This window comes from Gekko japonicus, unplaced genomic scaffold (assembly GCF_001447785.1).
Source record: "Gekko japonicus isolate JY-2015 unplaced genomic scaffold, Gekko_japonicus_V1.1 scaffold289, whole genome shotgun sequence".
Classification (NCBI taxonomy): Eukaryota; Metazoa; Chordata; class Lepidosauria; order Squamata; family Gekkonidae; genus Gekko; species Gekko japonicus.
In genome coordinates this window covers 1,015,367-1,030,782 of record NW_015174282.1, presented here as the reverse complement: position 1 = coordinate 1,030,782, position 15,416 = coordinate 1,015,367, and the positions used below count along the sequence as shown (strand labels likewise).

Here is a 15,416-nt window from a genome sequence, read left to right as displayed (position 1 = left end):
GAAAGAGTGCACAAAGATATTTTTTCTCCCTCTCCCCAAATATTAGAACTCAAAGGCATCCAATGAACCTGATGTACAGTTAGATTCAGGCTAGACAAAAGGAAATACTTCTTTACACAGAGAGACCGATTTCACACAAGAGCTGTGCCGCGGTCATACCTCCCTTTGCCCCGCCTCTACTGGTCAGTTTCCCACTCGAAGCCACGCAGCCGCATTTTGACCCACAGCTTTGCCCAATTTTCCCTGCAGTTTCGTGATCCTGTTTTTTGAGGATCACAAAACCGTGGGGAAAATCGGGCAAAGCCATGGGTCAAAATGCGGCTGCGCAGCTTTGAGTGGGAAATTGACCAATAGAAGTGGGGCAAAGGGAGGCGCAACCGTGGCACAGCTCTTGTGTGAAATCGGTCAGAGGGATTAAAATGTGAAATTCGTTGCCAGAAGATATAGTAATGCCCACAGGCATAGACAGCTTTAAAAGGGGATTAGTTAGGTTCATCAGTGGCTTCTAGCCATGGTGACTGAGCAGAACCTCCATGTTCAGAGGCTCTAAACCTCTGAATCCTAGTGCAGGAGGCAACATCAGGGGAAGGCCTTGGCCTCTATGCACTACTGTTGTATTGTTGGCCCTGTAAAGGAACTGGTTGGCCACTGTGTGAGACAGGAAGCTAAACTAGATGGACCACTGGTATCCAGCAGGGCTCTTCTTATTTGTTCTTACAAAATATTTTAGTTGAAAATGATTATTTAATCTCACTAGATTGGTGATTTGTATTTATAACTTTCTGATTCAGCAGTTAAGAAGACGTATTGGGAACAGATAGTAACATTTCAGTACAGACTGGAGCATTCAGATACATCATTACTTGGAAATGTTGTCCACAGCCCTCTAACACAGTACCAAATGAGTAAGCATATGTATACTTTTGTACTTCCAGGATCAAACATACTGTAAAGGTTATCACTTAAAATTTCTGAGTATCTTAGCAGCAACTCAAAAATAGCAAAGTCAGCTGCATAGTTATACAGAAGTGCATTCAGATCATTTGACAAGCTGCTAGATAACCGGAATTGGAAAATTAAATTTCTGAAAGCCAAGTCAAATCTACTGGCATTCATCCAAGAATCAGTGTCACTGTCAGGCTCTGTATTTAATTAAACACTATTTACTGTCAAGCAGTCAGTTCGGTGGATCTTTCACTACCTTCACTTAGCATGGCTAACAGCAGACACTGGGGTGAAAAGATGATATCAAGCCACTGCTGAAGATGCAAGTGTTTGGTTGTCCTGCTCTTGATCCCAGTAGCATTCTCAGGCTCCACCAGACACTATAATATCAATCTGATTTCAAATACATGTATTGATTGATTTGCTACAAATGATAGTAACAATCGTTTCAGTTGCATGCTTGTTGTGTGTGTGTGTACAGAGAGAGAGAGAGCTACACTGCACTGTCCACATAAAATGGCCATGATTTAAGGGCTTTCCCACAATGTTTTATTTCTAACCCTTTTAAAGTGATATTCCAGTTATTTCATGTACATTACTCAAAGATTGCCATAGGTAAAAAATAATATTTAAAATTGAGGTACCTATAAGACAACATCAAATACTGGGTTTTTCAAGCAAGCTATCTACTCCCATGGCAACTGACACACACTCAAGAATGCTTAACATGCACTTTATTTATTTGGATATTAATCCCCACTTTTCTTACTACTCTGCCCTGTTATATTTAAGCTGAGAGTGAGTGAATGGCCAAGGTCACCCCAGGTGAGCTTCCACAGTGGAGTATAGATTCAAACAAGGGTCTCCCAGGTCCTAGCCCATCATTGTTAGTGCTACAGAAATGTCAGTGTTAAACAAAATGGCTTTTAATAGCAATCATTTCTTTCAATAAGCAAAATAATTACAAATTTCCACGTTTCAAATTTGGGGCCTGACCCACAGAAAATAATATTGGTTTACATAAGAAGGCAAACAGGAATTCATGATCTATCATACCTAACCTTGTTCAGGTAACAAGCTTCCCTTTGTTTATCTGGAGTTTTATATACTCAGATGCTTTGAACAGCTTTCATTATTAAAGAGATAAATAGCTCCTTTGCAGAAACAAGAGAGAGAATATAAACAACTGGCTGCTTGGTATCAACAGCAAGGCTCATACCTACAAGTGACTGCCTCTAGCATCTGCACCCTCTGCTTCAAACAAGGGAACAAGGGAAACACCTGCACATATAACCTTCTCCCACCCCTCCCACCCAACACACACACACAGGACTTCACATCTATGGCCCAATGTAAAAAAATAAATTCCAGCAAAGAACTCCTTAAAAATGCAAGGAATTATACCAGTGCAATGGCATGGACAGAGGTTGTTCTAGCTTACATAAACTTATCATAATAAATTTTTTAGCTCATAATCTAGAGAAAGATATGTCTGAATCTCATTGAATTAACAGGGCACATTAGTTGTGCCTATTTGTCCTCTATTGATTGCAAAAAGTCTTTGGTTCTCTGGACTGGTATGTTGTAGCAAAACAAAACATAAAAAAACTAAACACACACAGAGAATTCTGTGCCACCTTAAAAAGTAACAAAGCTACCTGTTGTCACATTCATCAATATCTTCTATTAATGAATATTCAGCAGTTATAGCATGAGTGTGAACAAGTGCTGACATGCACATTTCGAACTGAAGTTTATGCCAAAATGCATACTTGCAAGGGCTGCACAGCAATGTCTGCAGTTACTGTACTGTGTAAAGGACCACGTAAACACCAAGCAGCCATCTTTAGGAGGACAGAATGCACATGCACATTGAATTAAATTAAGTGTGAATTTGAATAAAGGATTAAACAAGACTTTAGGAAAAGCATGTGGCTTTCTTCCTCTTCAACACAGAACATTTTGAGCAGATCTGATGATAAAATCTAAGTTACAGTCTTACTAGTTTTCAGAAAGAATTGTATTCTTGTTATTCTTACCAAGCAATTTGTTATATAAACATAATATTGCAATAACTTACATTTCATAATATACAAGACAAATCACATATAAGGCTCGCCATATGCCCAAATGCTGAAGCAACTACTATTACTATCTTCTTTGGCATTTATACACTTTTATCATTTACATGAATGATTGGGTGGAGGGGAATCTTATCAACAAAATATTAAACCTACTATCCAGTTTTTCATCTGGCAACATATTCAAGGTGTCTAATGTATCCTACAGAACATCTCTCTTCTGTATTTTGTCTTAGATTAAGTACAAATTTGCTAAACAGCTACAAAAACTAGCTTTTTAGATTATGTCTGGGCCAGGAGTTCCTCTGTAACTGTTAAAACAAAATACTGCGAGAAGGCTGTTTAATCTATGTTGATTTCTACAGATTTTAGTATGCTTTTACAATGAAAGTTTACAGTTACAGATAGAAGTTACAGTTACAGATAGAAGCATTTGCCAAACCGTCACTGATAACAGGGGAAACTAAAGAAACTTATGGCAATTTATTAAATAAAAAAGCAGAACTGAAAACAGATGAGATATTAAAAACATAAAATATGGTGGGATAAAAATGTATTAAAATCAAGATACATTGAAGATTTAAAAAACACTTCCTTAAACAAAATTGATAAAATTTGGCTTTCTTCCAGTGATAAGTTAATCCAGAAATTCTATACAAAGTTACTAAAAGAAGAGTTACAGGAAGAGATATAAAATCGTCGATGGTAACCTGGATAAAAGAGATAGGACACACAATAGAAATGGAGCAGTGGATAAAAACATGGAGGTCAATAAAATATATGAGTGTGATGGCATATAAAGAATATATATATAAAATGTTTTTAGGTGGCATTGGACCCCTGCTAAGGTTGCAAAATGTTTCCCAAAGGCATCAAATATCTGCTGGAGATGCGGCAGGAATATAGGATCATACCTCCACATTTGGTGGAGGTGTGACAAAATACAGTCCTTTTGGGGGGGAAATCTACAAAAAATTTTTAGAGAGACTTAAAATTAATATCCCATTAACACCAGAAACGTATCTGCTAAATATGATTCCAGACACAATAAAAGACCACAAACATATCATAGTTTATTTATTAACAGCGGCAAGAATTTTGATAGCTAAGCGTTGGAAGTCAAAAGCCATACCATCTATAAAAGAACTTAAAATTAAAATTCTGGAAATAGCAGAAATGGACAAGCTGAGTATAGCTTTGAGGAATAAACCAGAGGACCTTTTTTGGGAAAGATGTAATCTACATATGGCTGAAACTGAAGAAGATAGATCAGAGCTGAGATTATGCTAGTTTAAGATATTCGATGATAAAAAAGAAAGAGGAACTTCATATTAAGAACTGTATAAGTACTAAATGGATATTTGTATATATTTTTGTGAAATAAAAATTGAAAATAAAATTTTTAAAAAAGTTTACACCTCACTTAGGTGATGCAGTCCTTTCAAGTACTGGGCAGAAGTTTTTCACTCTGTTCCTCAGCAAGTTTCTCCAACGTATTTCATTACTGTATTTTGCAACCCATGCATCTGTTCATGAACTGATTTTAACAAAAGCTATATATCACAATTTCACAATTCCAAACACCTTTACAATGCTAACTCCCTTTTGTGTTTGTGGTTTCAAGTGCACTAATTCAGAGTGAATACACTTTTACTTTATAACACTGAGCCACATAATGAATTGTTCATGTCCACCAACAAAATTCTCAGTAGAACAACACTGCATTTTAAAACCTGGAGTCTCAAAAGGTTCCCATTTGCCTAATTTAAATCCAAACTTCACATTTGCTTCCAGTCCAAGTGACTATTTCTACATACTTTCGTAATGGAAATTCTCCTCGCTCTGATTACACAGTGAACCAACTTCAAGCTCAAAGATGAAACTGAAAAGAGTTTTCACCAAGCCATATTGTGCTTTTAAAGAGATGCCACCAATTCCAGGACCAAAACTCAACCATGCAAGCAACCATGCAAGTTCCTTATGGTAGCAATTTTTGTGACAAGAATTGTTCATGAAACAATGTATGGGAATGTGCATGGTAGCGTGACACTCCAGGATGATAACTAGCAATTCATGATCTACATCAAAACACAACGAATTAAAATCTGCTTTTCTACATAAGGAAAAATATTTTACTCTGACATTGAAGTATCATAAAAATATGATGCAACTGTCATAAGCTGTACTTATAATTGCCACAAAGTATGAACGTTTATAATCCAAGCATATTAACAGAAGATTTGGATTATACTGCATTATATCATATATAGGTTTTATTTAGTTGCAGAACCAATAGGTTGAATTTCCAGTTCCCTTTCCCCTGTATGAAATGGAATTTCTATTGAAACAAAAGAAAACAGTGTATGTCCCCTGCATTATCCCTTCCCACTGCAGAACACCACATTGCAACCCAAGCCATTCCATAGGGTCCCTCGGCTCTCAAAAGATGCTTTTCAGGGAGCTCAGAAGGTGGCAGCAAAAATGGGGAAGTGGAAAAGATCTGTCCTGGGAGTGGAGTTCTGCTTGTGAGTCTTTAGATCCAAACCAGTTTTTTAACTGTTAGAGCTGCCAGTTTGCAAATTATACTTTTTCAGAAAATGCACGATTTGCAACATGGCAGTCTTCATTTTATAATCAATCATTGAAATCAGTCTTAAAAATCAGGCCTTGATTTAAATCAATGCATTTTTCTGTAGACAAGTTTTCTGCAAATAAGATTCCCGAATTAATGACAAGATATGACTTAATCTTTATCACTTTGCAAGTGACTAGTGTCTATCCAGCCTCACGTACATAAGGGAAATGCTTAGTTTCAGGTGAGGAAAAAAATCAAGAACAGCAAATCCAATTACTTTAAGACTTAAGTGGCTCATTATTTTGGAGAACATAATTATTCTGCGTTCTATGGCTCTTGTGCCACAGAACACAAATAAGATATTCACAGCAAAATAAATTGCTTTATGAAATTTTCTCCCAAGCCTTTCTGTCTTGCTTCCACTTGCTTAGATTGGAACCTATCCTATACAAGCAGAAGGGCTGTTCTTTTTGAGGGGAAAGGCATTTTCACCAATTAGTCTTTTAACTAGAGCTTTCTATGTGACATCTATATATATATAAAATAAAGTTTCCTCATCGTAAAATCAACACTCTGCTGCTGGCCCATCCTCCCGATGCCTTTTAACACATTCCTCTCCAACACCAGACAGGCGGGTGTTTCTGTCAGGTGTAGGAGCAGGGCTAGGATACATTAATGCTGCTATGGAACCTCAACCCACCCAAACTCTGCAATGGCACCAGACTGCAAGCGAAGGCCCTGCACAGGAACATCATTGAGGCCACACTGCTCACCAGCAGTGCTTGGGGAGAGTCGGTTCATACCACGCATACCACTCAAACCATCAGAAAACCCCTTCGAGTTCAAGAGGCTGCAGTTCCCCCTCAAGGTCTGCTTTGCTATGACCATCAATATCCCAAGGCCAGACACTGAAGGTGTCAGGAACTGACTTAACAGACGACTGCTTCTCACATGGACAGTTCTGTGTGGCCCGCTCCAGAATGAGCTCACCAAGCAGCCTGGTGATCCAAGCACCTGAGGGCAGAATCACCAATGTGGTCTACAGAGAGGTCCTTCGTTAGAGGGGGCGGGAACCAGTATGTATGTCTCACTTCATTTTTTTTATACTACTATCTTCTCCATTATACTTCCTACAACAATCAAACTTCACATCATTAGTATTATAACTGGATTTATGGAACTTAAATACCATAGCGAAGCGCGGGTGTTTGTCAGGTGTAGGAGCAGGGCTAGGATACATTAATGCTGCTATGGAACCTCAACCCACCCAAACTCTGCAATGGCACCAGACTGCAAGCGAAGGCCCTGCACAGGAACATCATTGAGGCCACACTGCTCACCAGCAGTGCTTGGGGAGAGTCGGTTCATACCACGCATACCACTCAAACCATCAGAAAACCCCTTCGAGTTCAAGAGGCTGCAGTTCCCCCTCAAGGTCTGCTTTGCTATGACCATCAATATCCCAAGGCCAGACACTGAAGGTGTCAGGAACTGACTTAACAGACGACTGCTTCTCACATGGACAGTTCTGTGTGGCCCGCTCCAGAATGAGCTCACCAAGCAGCCTGGTGATCCAAGCACCTGAGGGCAGAATCACCAATGTGGTCTACAGAGAGGTCCTTCGTTAGAGGGGGCGGGAACCAGTATGTATGTCTCACTTCATTTTTTTTATACTACTATCTTCTCCATTATACTTCCTACAACAATCAAACTTCACATCATTAGTATTATAACTGGATTTATGGAACTTAAATACCATAGCGAAGCACGGGTATCAGGCTAGTATCTCATAATTCTTGAGAGTCTTGTGAAGCCAAAGACAAGCTTTTCAGGTAGTCCAAGGAACCACAGAAGACTGAAGGAGGCAGGAAAGTAAACTTCTGTCAACTATGGCACTCCTCTTGCCCAGCCTCAGTCAGCTGCCTTTCAGCCATCTTGCTGTGAGCCACGGGGCCTCCCTAGGCCTTTAAATGGAAAGCAAAGGAGGTTGCTTCACTTTATTTCTCTCTTCCCCAGGCAGCAGCCCTTACAGACTTGAGCTGAACCTGCTTCTCCTCCTCAGCCATCATCGGGAGCCTCCCTTTAAACCCCCCCTCGTCCCCACAATTTCCCAGCTAGCCCAGCCCCAGGCCAGGTCCTGCCCTTGCTGAGGCCTTGACCAATCCCTCACATAGGTGATGCCTCTCGTTCATAACTTCTCCCCTTCATTGGCCCCTCCCACCTTTCTCCATTTATGGCTTCTCTCTCTCCACCAGGGTGTAGAAGTAATGAAAAGGGGCTACTGAGCCTTGTGGCCCATCCTAGCTTTGAGCAGGCCCACCCTCCTGTCATTTCCAGTAAGCCCCGCCTCAGGATCAAGCTGCCAGTGGCTGGCTCCTTCCCCCTGTCAGCCCTTGACTTCCTGCTGGCTCTCCTGACAGCCCTCTTCCCCCTGTTCTGTCAGCCTCCGCTCCTCTGATGGCCTCTGGAACGAAGTGCCCAGGTAAGAACCCATTGGTACCTCCCCATGATTCACTCCAACGTCTGGCTGGGCTGTTGGGAACCTCCCCAGCTCACGGGACAGCCCCCAGTCTTCTGTCACTGCATCATCTGCTGCCTGCCCAGTGTGCTCAAGAAGGCCCAGGCTCACTGCTCTCCCAGTGGCCACTGTTTCGGGCATGCTGGGGTGGCTGCCTGCCAGCACATCTATCTCCTCTTTGGCACCAAGGATTCCAGCAGAGCAGCTTTAGTGGGGGGCAGTTTCAGTGGCACAAGTGGACCTCAGTCTGGTGCTCACTCCAGACATAAGCAAAGCTGCTCTTGCAGTTCTTGGATCTAAGCCTTCATTTTCAGCTTAGATCTCAATATAAAATGAACGGGACAGAAAGCTAAAAAATTTATTTGTGACTTGCCATCTTTATACTTTTTTGCTTTTCAGTTCTAAACTATGTCTATGATGGTCATAACAGGAAAATTCCAATGGGACTGTACATACAGATATGAAAACACAACTGGTAAAAATGATATTTCAGGGTTTTTAAAATTCCTGAAGCACAATGCACAGAAACCGCTTTGAATACTTAATGATAATATGCTCTGAAGGGCAATCTTCAATGAGCGTGCCCAGTGAAATCTGACATATTATAGGTTTGATTAGCAGAGTCATATACCTTATTATAAACTTTCTTAGAGATCCCTCTCATTTTTGAAGTGTTTTGACATGCTATTTGTGAAACACAGGCCCAAAGCCCACTTGGGCATATGATGCTTTATTGTCACAGAAATCAAAAGGTAATCTATGGCTGTGGTCACACACACTATCCACTTTCAATCCACTTTCCAACTGGATTTTGCCAGTTCACACAGTAAAATCCAGTTGGAAAGTGCACTGAAAGTGGATTATTTAGCGTGTGTGACCACAGCTTATGTGTGAATACCTGAATTTAGGGTCCTGACATAGTGAGTGTAACTGTGCAACAGCTCTCTGGTACTCCATGAAAGCACAGTTATACGCTATATCAGCTCAATCTATTCCTCATTCTTTAGCTCAGGTGCAAAAGCTAATCCATTACTTGAATTTGGTAGAATTCCAATTAGAGAGGACCTAGTATGAATAGAGAACCACTGTCTCAGATCTGTGCAACATACAAACTGAAAACCACATTTTTATTTATAGCGTTATTAAACATGCATTATTTGAATATAACTTACCAAGATTCAGTGAGGCAGTCAAATCAGTACTACAGATTATGTATCTGAAAGCTTCACTATTCAAATACATCTCAAGCCAGCTGTAACAAAAAAAATATATATATAATTTTAAAATATTATTATAGTAGCATCACCATTTAAATCTTTCTGATCCCATTGTGTAACAAGGCTTTCTTAACTATTTTCTCTAAGCATTTCTAAATAATTCTATTTATACACAAAATATTTGCATATTACATTCTGAGTTCACATTAGGCTCCTTCACTACACAATTTCAGCATTTTTAATTTTTAAAAACAGCTTCTTTATTTCACTGGTATTATTAGAGACTTAATCAGGTCATAAATTTATGTCTTCCAAACACAACTCTTGAAAAAAATTTTAAAAACTACAAGAGAATAACTGCAGGTATGTTTTTCTGGTGCATGTTCTGAGCCAAACAATATTATTTTCCACTTAGCAAGGTATCAGCATAGCTGTTAAGAACATGAATAGAAAATCCATTCAAATATCAGCTCAGACATGAACTTAGAAAGTGGCTTTAGGCAAACTCTCTTTCTCAGTCCCAGTAACTTGGTGATAATAATGACCATCCGTCATTATCGACAGTTTTAACTTTATTGTCGTTATATGAAGCATTTTCAGAACTTACAAAATTTCTACCTGAGGTGACTTATAACATAAACCAGTACAAATACAAGACATATGTAAGAACAGTATTTCCAACACTAAACGGAAGTATAAGCAATAGACACAACTTAGTATCAACACAATTATTTTTAAAACTTCGTAAAATAAATGGGTAGCAAAAAACTTTTTTGTAAATATTAAATTACAAAGCAAGAAAATAAATATCTGGTAACAAATTAACAAAAGCCTGAAGAAACAAATAAGCTTTCAATCTAGCATAAAAAAATAAGAACTTAGCAACAGTTGAGGGGCACTCACACATAATGGATGCCACAACTTAAAAGTCTTGCTTTAACAGCAATTTGGACTTCCGTTAACCGCCCCCAGGCAATGGCTCACAACTCAGTTGAGTACTGGCCATTCACCCAGTGGCTTAATGAAGATGTTAGAAAGCAAAAGCAAGTATGATCCACTACTGCACCTGTACTATTCTTCTCCTAGCACTACTTCCTTGTACATTTGGCCAGACCGGACAGTATCTCCCACACCATGGTATCCCCAATCCCCATCTCCATCAATCGCTCCAGATGAATACCATGGTCCTGAAGCTATCAAAAGTCTTAATAAATATATAAATAGTATAAAAGTAGAAGAATACTCCTCATACAAATCTTAAGAACATAAGAGAAGCCAATGTTGGATCAGGCCAATGGCCCATCTAGTCCAACACTCTGTCACACAGTGGCCAAAAATACCAGGTGCCATCAGGAGGTCCAGCAGTGGGGCCAGGACACCAAAAGCCCTCCCACTGTTGCATGCCCCCGCAAGCACCAAGAATACAGTGCATCACTTGCTCCAAACGGAGAGTTCCTATCTATACCTTATGGCTAACAGCCACTGATGGACCTCTGCTCTATATATTTATCTAATTCCCTCTTGAAGCTGTCCATGCTTGTAGCCACCACCACCTCCTGTGGCAGTGAATTCCGTGTGTTAATTACTATTTGGGTGAAGAACTACTTCCTTTTTTTATCTGTTCTAACCTGATTGCTCAGCAATTTCATTGAGTGCCCACGAGTTCTTATATTGTGAGAAGAGGAGAAAAGTACTACTTTCTCTACCTGCTCTATCCCATGCATAATCTTATAAACCTCGATCATGTCACCCCCCAGCCGTCATTTCTCCAAGCTAAAGAGTCCCAAGCACTTTAACCTTTCTTCAGTGTTCCAACCCTTTTATCACTCTAGTTGCCCTTTTCTGCACTTTTTCCAATGCTATAATATCCTTTTTGAGGTGTGGTGGCCTACTCCAAATTAGTTCGCACCACTGATTTATACAGGGGCATTATGATGCTGGCCGACTTGTTCTCAGTTCCCTTCATAATAATCCGCAGCATAGCGTTGGCCTATTTTATTGCAGTCGCACACTGTCTTGACATTTTCAGTGAGTTATCTACTATGAATCCAAGGTCTCTCAGTTCGGACCCTATCAATGTGTATTTATAGTTAGGATTTTTGGCCCCAATGTGCATCACTTTGCACTTGGCCACATTGAACCCCATTTGCCACGTTGACGCCCACTCGCCCATCCTCGGCAGATCCCTTTAGAGTGCCTCACAATCCTCCCTGGTTCTCACCATCCTGAACAACTTTGTGTCATCCGCAAATTTAGCCACTTCACTGCTTACTCCCAACTCCAAATCCTTAATAAACAATTTAAAAAGCATCGGACCCAGTACTGATCCCTGTGGTACCCCACTGCCTACCACCCTTCACTGAGAAAATTGCCCATTTATACTCACTCTGTTTCCTATTAATTAGCCAGTTTTTGATCCACAAGAGGAATTGTCCTTTTATCCCGTGACTATTGAGCTTACTTAGGAGCCTTTGATGAGGAACTTTATCAAAAGCTTTCTGGAAGTCAAGGTAAACAACATCTATTGGGTCCCCCTTGTCCATATGTTTGTTCACCCCCTCAAAAAACATGAACAGGTTAGTGAGACAAGATCTTCCCTTACAGAACCCATGCTGAGTCTGCCTCAATAGTTTTTGTTCATCAATGTGCCTACTAATTCTTTCCTTAATAGCAGTTTCCACCAACTTACCCAGTATTGACGTCAGACTGACTGGCCTGTAATTTCCCAGATCTCCACTGGAATTCTTTTTAAAGATGGGAGTGACATTAGCTACCTTCCAGTCCTCAGGAATGGAGGCAGATTTTAACGAAAGATTACATTGTCAGGAGATCCACAAGTTCACATTTGAGTTCTTTCAGAACTCTTGGATCCAGGCCTGGTGATTTATTAGTTTTTAAGTTGTCTATCAGTTGTAGGACCTCCTCTCTCGTCACCTCAATCTGACTCAGGTCTTTCAACACCCCTCCCGAAATCAGTGGTTCTGGAGTGGGCAAGCACTTCTCATCTTCCACAATGAAGACAGAGGCAAAAGATGCATTCAGCTTCTCCGCCATTTCCCTATCATCCTTCAGTACTCCTTTTACCCTTTGGTCATCAAAGGTCCCCACTGCCTCCCTGCCTGGTTTCCTGGTTCTAACATATTTGAAGGAAGTTTTATTGTGGGTCTTTATGTTTTAGCTATATGCTCCTCATATTCCCTTTTTGCCTGCCTGATCACAGACTTGCATTTTGATTGCCACAGTCTGTGTTCCCTTTTATCAACCTCATTAGCTTTCCACCACTTAAAGGAATCCTTCTTACCTTTTACAGCTTCCATTTTTTTGTTTGTTAACCATGCAGGCTTTTTACTATACCTATTTGTGCCTTTTGTAACCTGCGGTATATATATTTTCTGAACTTCTAGGATTGTAGTTTTAAATAGTCTCCAAGCTTCCCCAATTGTTTTGACCCTTTCTACTTTTTATTTCAGTTTCTTCCTCATATTTCTCCTCATTTCAGAGAAGTTACCCCTTTTAAAGTTAAAAGTGGTTGTGTCAGTCTTTTTGGGCTACTCCCTATTTATACAAATGTTGAACTCAATAACATTATGGTCACCATTCCAAAGTGGTGCAATCACTTTTACATCTCTCACCAGGTACTGGGTGCTACGTAGGACCAAATCCAGGCTCACCTCTTCCCTGGTAGGTTCTGTGACCATTTGCTCTGTAGCACAGTCATTGAGAGTGTCTAAAAACTCAATCTCTTTTTCCCAACTTTAACACATATGACCCAATCAATGTGTGGGTAGTTCAAATTACCTATTACGACACAGTATTTTGTCTAGCCGCTATCTTTAATTCATTCATCATTTTATAATCCTCCTCTATCTTTTGATCTGGTGGGCGATAAACTCCCAGTGTTATCTTCCTTTTGGACCCACTATTTCAACCCATAGCATTTCCAGAAGTGAATCCAATCTTACTGAACTGTATACCCTCTCTGACATACAAAGCCACCCCACCTCCAACTCTTCCCAGCCATCATTCCGATATAATTTATAACCAGGAATCACCATATCCCACTGATTTTCCTCATCCCACTAATTTTCTGAAATACCCCAATGTCTATTCCCCCCCCAACACCAAGCATTCCAACTCCCCAATTTTACCTCGGACACTTCTAGTATTTGTATATAAACACCTATAATTTCCCAGGCATGTTAAGCCCACAACCTTCCTCCTGCTTCCTGAGACCTTGCCAGGCAGTCCATATCAGCCATAGTCCCAGTGGACAATTCTAATCCATTTCCTTGTAGAAAAGTAACAGCTACCCCTTCATCTCTTTGAGATGAACCATCCCGACCCAGAGACTTTTCATCTCCTGTCGGCTTTCCCCCAATATTCAGTTTAAAAACTGCTCTGCCACCTTTTTGATTTTAAGCGCCAGGAGCCTGGTTCCTTCTTGGGACAAGTGGAGACCGTCTCTTTTGTACAGCTCCCTCTTGTTCCAAAAAGCATCCTAATGCCTAACAAACTTGAACCCTTCCTCCCTACACCATTGTCTCACCCATGCATTGAGACTCCTGATCTGTGCCTGTCTCCGAGAAGGCTACCTTGGAGGTCCTGGCCTTGAGTTTCCTGTCTAGCAGCCTAAATTTTTCCTCCAGGACCTCACAACTGCATTTCCCCACATCATTGATGCCAACATGTACCACAACCACTGGCTCCTCCCCAGCACTATCTACCAGCCTATCTAGAACACGCATAATGTCTGCTACCTTTGCACCAGACAGGCAAGTCACCATATGGTCAGTATGCCAGGAGCCTGGTTCCTTCTTGGGACAAGTGGAGACCGTCTCTTTTGTACAGCTCCCTCTTGTTCCTAAAAGCATCCCAATGCCTAACAAACGTGAGCCCTTCCTCCCTACACCATTGTCTCATCCATGCATTGAGACTCCTGATCTGTGCCTGTCTCTCCGGCCCTGCGCGTGGAACAGGTAGCTCTTCTGAGAAGGCTACCTTTGAGGTCCTGGCCTTGAGTTTCCTGTCTAGCAGCCTAAATCTTTCCTCCAGGACCTCACGACTGCATTTCCCCACATCATTCATGCCAACATGTACCACAACCACTGGCTCCTCCCAGCACTATCTACCAGCCTATCTAGAACACACATAATGTCTGCTACCTTTGCACCAGACAGGCAAGTCACCATACGGTCAGTATGCAGGTTTGCCACCCAGCTGTCAGCCTGCCTAAGGATCAAATCACCAACTACCAAGAGTCCCCCCCTCCCTGCCAAGGGATGGCTCCTTGGTGCGAAAGGATACCCATTCACCAGCTGAAGAAGAGGTCCCTTCTGAGGGCACATTCCCCTTATCTGCAGCACGGTGCCCTGTTTAGTCTCGACCCTCATGCTCCCTGACAGCGGTGTGGCTGCCATACTCAGAGTGGGACATATATAACAAGTCCCCGAGAGTCTTCTCCATGCCCCTGACTGTCTCTGCTTCTCCAGGTCAGCCACCTTGGCCTCAAGGGAGTAAACCCGTTCCCTGAGAACCAGGAGCTCCTTGCACCGGGCACACACCCAAAACTTCTGTCCAGTGGGTAGATAGTCATACATGTGACACTCAGTGTAAAACACTAGATAGCCCCCAGCACTACTGGATAGCCCCCAAATCCATCCAGAAACTCATTTAGCATGCAGATAATTGCAATATAGGACACCAAAACAGCTTATTCTCATCTTATTTTTTAGAACCAGGGACAATTAAATGGCTTCCTAGCAAGTCACTTGCAATACTGCATAGCAAAAGTAATACCACTAAGAGAATATAGTAAGTAAATGTCTGAATATGCCATCTGACCTTCATGCATTGAGTAAGTCCCAGTGAAGTCAGAGGAGCTTATTCCCTGGTAGGATTAAAGCCCAAGGCCTGGTTCACAGATGCTGGGGAATGAGATGGTTGAAATTTTAAGTGGTAGAATGGATTGCACTCCTTCTGACAAGGATCACATTTTAGTATAATCCCATATATTAAAAACTCCCTACAAAAAAGAAAAACAACACAGCACAACAAGTGGAACATTTCTGCCTGCTGTGGTA

General features: G+C 41.1%; 1 protein-coding gene across 1 annotated transcript in view; it reads right to left on the bottom strand.

Annotated features, from left to right (window-relative positions):
* NCOA2 (nuclear receptor coactivator 2) overlaps window positions 1–15,416 on the bottom strand; it is a 223,136-nt gene that overhangs the window by 194,962 nt on the left and 12,758 nt on the right. Inside the window, 1 exon segment of the mRNA XM_015423896.1 lies at window positions 9,292–9,371. The gene's annotated coding sequence lies outside the window, so the exon portion shown is untranslated.